Source organism: Hydra vulgaris, chromosome 12 (assembly GCF_038396675.1).
Source record: "Hydra vulgaris chromosome 12, alternate assembly HydraT2T_AEP".
Classification (NCBI taxonomy): Eukaryota; Metazoa; Cnidaria; class Hydrozoa; order Anthoathecata; family Hydridae; genus Hydra; species Hydra vulgaris.
This window is the reverse complement of record NC_088931.1, coordinates 75,766,508-75,774,419: the sequence shown is the minus strand read 5'-3', so window position 1 is coordinate 75,774,419 and position 7,912 is coordinate 75,766,508.

The following is a 7,912-nucleotide window of genomic DNA, read 5'->3' as shown; positions in this document are numbered from 1 at the left end:
ATTGTTGGCATATATTTCAGGTTCAATAATGATCAACAAGCTTCCTCAGAGATTTAAATGATAAACAAAATTTGTTTGGGATTTTGGCAATACAGCATTATGCAAGATGTAGTTGCAGGAGAGAATTTAAAATTTTTAGGCGAGACTTGTCACGATTTTTAATATTGTAGAGGTCAGACTTAGGTCAATGCCGCAAATATGTCGGGAGTATACATAGAGATGCAAGCAATAATGTCTAATCTCGAACAACATGCGAGAACGAAAAAGTAATCAAATCATTATCATAAAACGCGTTGGGAGGCTCACGCAAATGCCACCCAAGTAGTTCTTAATTCTTTTAAAGCAATTTTGACAGCATTGAGTGAGATTGCTGATGATCTCTCTCAAAAAGGTAAAACCAGGCACGAAACTGAATGTATTGCAAATAAAATAGGAACTTTTAAGTTTGTCTCCATGCTCGTTTTGTGGAGCAATATTTTAATTAGTTTTTGATCGACAAGCAAAGCTTTTCAGTCAGAACAAATTGATCTCAAAACTTCTCATTGTTAGAAAGTATGTAAGACAAAATGAGAGGCAATATTGAGGAATTTAAAAACGAAGCAAAATTTATCTTGCCCGGAATTGATTATGCGAATGTTACAACGCAAAATTGCCTAAAAAGAAGAACTTCTAAAGAACTTCATGCCCTTTATGTTATATTACCTGCTTGATACTTTTTTGTATCAACGGGTTTATAGTAATTATTGATAGGCTTAAAAGACAGATTAATGAGCGAAGCAAAGTTTACTTAGAGGTTGCAGAGATGTTTTCTTTGAACTTTTGGAAAATGACTATTCACAGAAGGTTTCTAATTTGGTTGGTTTATATTCTAACTACTTAAAAGATTTTTAGACAGAATTGAAGCAATATCATAACTACGTCAAATTAAAATTTGCATCAAAAACTCGGTTCTTTTATTCTGAACTTTACGGAACTTTGGTTCTGTTTTTCCAAACGTCGATATTGCTCTTCCCATTTTTTTAACACTCGCTCGTTTTCAAAAATAATATGAATTAAAAATGAGCAAAGAAGTACTATGCTTCAGAAGAGATTAGACATTCTAAGCTTGACATCTATCAAATCTTTGCGAGATCGATTTTGATGATATAATGAACAATTTTATCAATAAAAGATAGAGGAAAAAAAATATTTAAGGGCATATTGTAAACAATGCCAATTTCGTCAATTGTGATATCCTTTATAAGTTGTTTTTGCAAATGTCCTAATTATAAGCGCAAAGAAAGATATGAGGAATATATTTTAAAAAAAAAGTAGTATGTTAAAAAAAAAAAAAATAACAGATTAATCACATAATTTTTACATTTATGAAGAAAAGACTTATGTGCATTGGTAAATATTTACATTAATGAATGTACGTACTTTATTTCTCAATAATCCTACAAAAATAACTTTTTTAATGCAAAAATGGGACCTCCAAAAGTTTTAGTGCCTAGGGCCCCCGTTTTCTTTTTTCCGGCACTGATTATAATCATTTTAAGAGCATAACATGATCATTTTTATGACGTTTTTATAAGTGACTGACATTTTCAAAGTTATTTATAATCAATCAAAAAAACTTTAAATATAAAAAAACTTTGTAAATACAACATTTGTTTGCGAAGCATATCTTAAATGACATACCTTGTAATGAATGTTCATCATCTTTAAAAAACAAACCGCTGAACAATCTTGTCTCGAACGCGCAACATAGAGTTGACCATGTGAAAAGCAAGGGTTTTAAGATAAACACCAACTTTATCAAAAATTTGAGCTTGGCTTTTATTTATGGCCAATGATTATCCTAGTCTAGCAGAAAATTGACGACGTTTTAGTCTAAAAGGTAAAATTGAATCGTATTAAGTTGACTGAACCCAAGGAGCAAATGCTCTCTTGCCAACATAAACACCTATTTCTGTTGAGCTTCCCCATCAATGTAATTATTTTGTATGGCATGTAACATCAATCGAGTCCCATTCTACCGTCCGACTTTAAGATTTAATTTTTTAAGTAATATTAAAACAGCACGAATTTTTAGTTTTAGGCAATGAACAGGAATACCTAACGGAGTTAACTATTTAGAAACATAACAAGAAAATTATTTATTTTATTGAAACGATCTGTTTCAATAGTATCAGCGCTAAAATAATTCTTAACATTACCTGGTAGACGCTCTAACGTTTCTTATAAATGTTTAGGTGTATAAATATGTAGTGGGTGTCAAAATATCACGTTATAATATCAGTTACTTCCATAACATCAAAAATCTTTTCCACAAATCAATTTTCATTCGCAACCACTGCTCAGGTATTTAAATTCATCTACGCAACGGACAATCAGCTTTTACAGGTAAATTTTAATAATATAATAAGCCATTGGGAAAACTCTTCTTCTTCACTCGAAACCCTCATATTTTCTGTTAATGAGAATCATTGAATATATTGTCAATGAGCATATATTGAACATTTTATGCATGCTTCATCAATATCAACAGGTTGCCATTATTTTACTACTGAAATTTTGCCAAAAGTCCTAACCTAAAAGAATAACTTTTTCACTAAAAAGAATCTTGTTACTGTAAACATATTGTAATAACTTATCAATGGCAGTTAAAGCATGTTTGGGATGCCATCATGGATGTCAAATAAATACAGACGATTTTGCTTCAAGAATCTGCCATGTACAGAATGTTCTATTTTCCAAAATTGGTACAGGAATTTCGAATAAACTATGCAATGTGCATCCTCTATTCAAAAGTGTTGCAGCTATTTCCGTCCATGCAGCTGTTTCAGCTAATAATGTGTCTGCTGCGTACTTCAGAAACTAAATAGTTGTATCTAAACATTTTGCTACAACCAGCAGAACCATCTTTAAAAACAATCTTGGCTTTTTATTTTTATTTTTAGGTGTTTAACTTGGTGTAGCAAGGGTAGCATCAGCAAAATGACGCTGATTATTATTTAATAATGATCTAACTTGGTTAGCTTCATTGATAAGCACCTAAACTCATCATTTTTTGGGACATAAATAAAGACCTGATTCAAAGTAGACAGATAATAATCAGCTAAAATTTTATCACTCTGATTAATTATAGATTCGATTTGACAAAAAGCAACCAGCTCAACAAGTATGATAGCTATTAAACGGTGAAAGTTATCCTCCATCGTGAAATCTTTGAAGGATTTCGAAGATGTAAAGGATCATCAGGTTCATAGAAAGTCAAAATAATGGGAAACAGTTAAAAAATTTACTTAGGCATCCTAGTTGCAACAACTTTAGCTAATGTATTTCCCCATTCAATGCTGTTTTGCATTAGATTTAATTGAGAACACGCTTCACAAAATGTATTAAAAACTGTGACATTAACAGTACGCCAATCCTCAAAAGACATTGCACCTTTTACATGCAAAAGTAACAATATAAAAACAAAAAAACCTTCACCTGTTGGACTTTATACATCCTTAAAATAACCATGTTGCCTAACTTTTCATTTACAACGTTTACTATCAAAAACAAAGCGATATAGAATTACTAGATAGTAATTCCCTACCACTTTGGATAACACAAGAATAGCATCGTGCCTGCTCATTTTCAACATTTAACTTGAACCATGCAGTCAGGTGAGTATCACACTGTGCTGCATGGTCTAAAGCTACCTGTTTTCCTCCTTCTCTCTGTTCTCCTCTTTCTCTCTGTTCTCTTCTTTCTACGAAATTCTTTTTAGCATTTAAAACTTCACATGGTCCATAAATTAGGCATGATTGCAAGACTTTGTTGTCACAAAGGCAGGTTCGTTTTTTTTTGCTAAAGTCAAGTTTGTTGATAGTTTCAATAAGTTGACAATAGAAGCAAAGCACTTTACGCCTTATTAAGCACGTATTAGCCACAACCATTTAGTATACCATGACTTTTAAAAAATTACTCTTTTTTGTTTCAAGTTTTTTTTGATGTCATTTGGAGGATACATTCATCATCTGGTTGGTTCGCCTGGACCATATTTGAATTGCAACATAAGGCATTACAGTATAATGTAGAGGTTTAAAATCTAACTGTGAGGCTTGTGCATCAGTTATAGTCAACGTTTCTTTTGTATTAACTCTTACCTGTCCCGTAGTAATATTTGTCTGATTTCTGCAAAAGAATTTTTGCATTTGTCTGATTGTGACTGAAGGAGGCCTCGGTCAGTGCTACTTTAGCATCCTTTCACTCCTGTCTGTAAGTACGAATATTATTTTTGGGTGAACATAGCATACTAAATTATAAGACTGAATAATAAGTTTTTTATTTATTTATCTAATGGATGTTCTAACTACTACTATGGGGTTAAGAGTTTGTTTGACTGAAATAATTATGCACTCGTTTGGCTAACATTTAGCACGGTAGGTTTCAGTTGATAAAAAGCCTTGGTTTGTCAAGATAAAAAACGTAATCAATAAAACTTCAACTCCATTTTTTTTTTTCGATATTTAAATTCTACCGTGAAAGTATTATAGATGGAAGAAAATATCAACGGTTCCGAATGCCGTCACAAAAACCATGCGTGAAATTTAAAAAATTCGGCAAACGAACGACTTTTTGAAAAAAAAAGAAAATTATGCATTTATTGAAGTTTTAGGATATTAATATTTTGATCAAACAATTCATGCTTATATAAATAAAAAAAAATCTTGAAAGTCAGCTGAAATATTGCAAAAACATTAATTCTATAAATTAAATAAAGAGATTTGTTAGGCCAAGTAAAAAGTTGGTTTTGTTGTTAGCTTTTCGTACAAAAGTATACTTCATCACTTAAATAAAAAAGCTTATTTATAATTGTTCACATATCATGAAAAAAATAATTTTCTTATTTAATTTTTTAAAAAACTTTTATGATAGATGTTAGGTTCCTTCATTAACATTCATTGAATTCAATGTTTTACTAAAAAACCGGCATTCTTTTACTTTGATAATGACGATTCCATATAATTTTACTTGTCTCGATATATACGGATCAAGTATTATTTTAATATTGTATCACTCAGAGTGATAATCAATAAATTTTCTGTATTAAACTTTATTCACACATAAGTATACATACACACACACACACACACACATACACACACACACACACACACACACACACACACACACACACACACACACACACACACACATACACACACACACACACACACACACACACACACACACACATATATATATATATATATTTTAATTTTTTTGTTCCTTAATCTGTACAAGTTCGTAATATATAATAGAATCTTTGCAGTGTAAAATTAAAAAAAAAATCACAAAGTTACATTATACAAAAAATATCTAAAATAAAACTGTAAAGTAATAGAAATTACTTCAAAAAACGCGGGAAACTTGCAGAAGACCGATGGTCTTGTCATCAAGAAACCGCTATGCGTTACTAATATTTTCGGATACTTCAATTTAAAATAAGTTTATATTAAAAAAAAAATGTTATCAGTTTCGGCAGAATGAAAATAAAAATCCAAAATGCAATAAACAAAAAATGAAGACAAAAAGAAGTTTTTAATTTTTTTAATATTATTTCAATATACATAAATATAAGTAGGTACACGATTTGCTAAATAGGTTATATATAGTCGTTCACGTGTAGATAAATATGCCTATTTTTTTTATTGTTGCTGTTGTCGTTGTTGTTGTTTTGAAGTTATTTAGAGTTTTTAGAGTTATTAGAGTTTACATTGGTTTACGAACAAAGTTAGTTTTATAAATAGTTTTAAATGTTTTGGGGTTAATAAAAATTCATAAAGTTGTTAGTGTTTAAAATGAGATCTTTTAATAACGTTTTCAGAGTATTTAAGTAATTCGATTTTTTCAGTTGAGTATTCTTGGATATTGATTTGTTTTATAGACAAGGACCACGGTACGAAATAGAAAAGGGTGAGAGATTAGTTTTTATAAAAAGTACGTTGAAGTTTCCCGTTCCTCTGGGATGGTATATATTTTTGCTATTTTGGAAGAAATTCTTTGAAAAGTGAGAAGGAACAAGTCCAAGTTTATATTTGAGCATAAATAACAAATTTTGGAATATATTTATTTGATATACATTTAATGCTTTCAAATTTTTTAAAAGTGGCTCAGCATGCGAGAGTCTATCCTTATTAAAAACTATTCTTGCAGCATGTTTTTGTTTCCGATATAGTGTGGTTAGTTTGGATTTATGAATACTCGCCCATGCAACATTAGTGTATATGTAGTAGCTTTGTATAAACGAGAAGTATACAAACTTTAAATTATCAGGAAACAGTATAGAACTACCTTTGTAAAGGATACCTATGTTTTTTGATATTTTGGTATTTAATATATCCATATGTGATTTCCCTGAGATATTCTCATAAGTAAGTATCCTTAGAAATTTAGTTGCTTGGGTTCTCTCTATTTCTTTAAAATCTATATTTAGCGAAGGTATGTCTGGAGGTATTTTTATAAAGTTAAAATGAAAAAGAATATATTTGGTTTTTTCTGTGTTTAGCGATAATTTGTTAGACTTTTACCAAAAATAAGATTGTAACCAGTTTATTTTTTCAAGTTCAGTATTTCTAGTTTCATAAAGTTCTGTAATTAATGAAGATGCATAAAATAAATTAGTGTCGTCTGTGAACATTATGACATCCAATTTAATTGAGGCTTTAGGAAGATTGTTTATGTATATTAAAAACAAAAAAGGTGCAAGAATGGAACCTTGGGGGACACCGCATTGTATTTTGAGTAACTTTGATAATTTTTTTTTCATGAGCAATAACGCATTGTTTTCTGTCTAGAAAAAAATTTTTGAACCAGTTTAGTGCAACACCTTTTATCCCATATTTTCCATTTTCCTAATTTAGATAGCGTGATCTACTGTGTCAAACGCCTTAAATAAATCAACAAAGACTCCAAGGACGTGTTTTTTATTTCCAAAGGAGTCATTTATATTATTTATAAGATCAAGAGTTGCGTGTTCGGTTGAATATTGCTTTTGGAAGCCAAACTGTTTTTTATTTAGAATTTTGTTATTTGTTACATATTTATACAGTTTATTGTATATAACTCTTTCCAAAAGTTTTGAAAATACAAGAAAAACTGAGATAGGTCTGTAGTTATTTAGTGTAAATGAATCCCCGGTTTTTAATATTGGTATTACCTTAGTTATTTTAAATTTATTTGGTACAGATCCTGTGATAATTGAAGATTTAAATATTTCATCGATTGGTTGCTTTATAACCGTAAACACATTTACAACTATATCGCTATAAATGTCGTTTATCGATAGACGACATTTATAGCTATATAGATAAGGCTCCTGGGATATATCCCAAGAGCCTTATTTGTCTTAAACGAGTTTTTTTCAATTTCTAGTTCTTCATGGTTTAGTCCAGAGAAAATATTTAAACATAAATGTTGGTTTTTGGTATAGGTTTTAAAGGAGATAATAGGGCATTGAATTTTTGAAGCCATGTTAGGGCCTATGAATGTATAAATAAATATATCTATATCTATATCTATATATATATGTATATATATATATATATATATATATATATATATATATATATATATATATATATATATATATATATATATATATATATATATATATATATATATATATATATATATTTATTTATTTATTTATTTATTTATTTCAAATAAATCACAATTTTTTAAAACTTTTTAAAAACACGTTTCATCAATATTAATTGACATCATTAGGTATAAAAAATTAGTTACAACTTCTGTTTATTTAACAATTTTTTACATTAAAAATTTTAAATTTTTTTCAATTGTTACATTTTATAATATAAATAATTATCATGATATTTTACAAAATATTATAGAAAAGGTATGAGGTGATTAATAA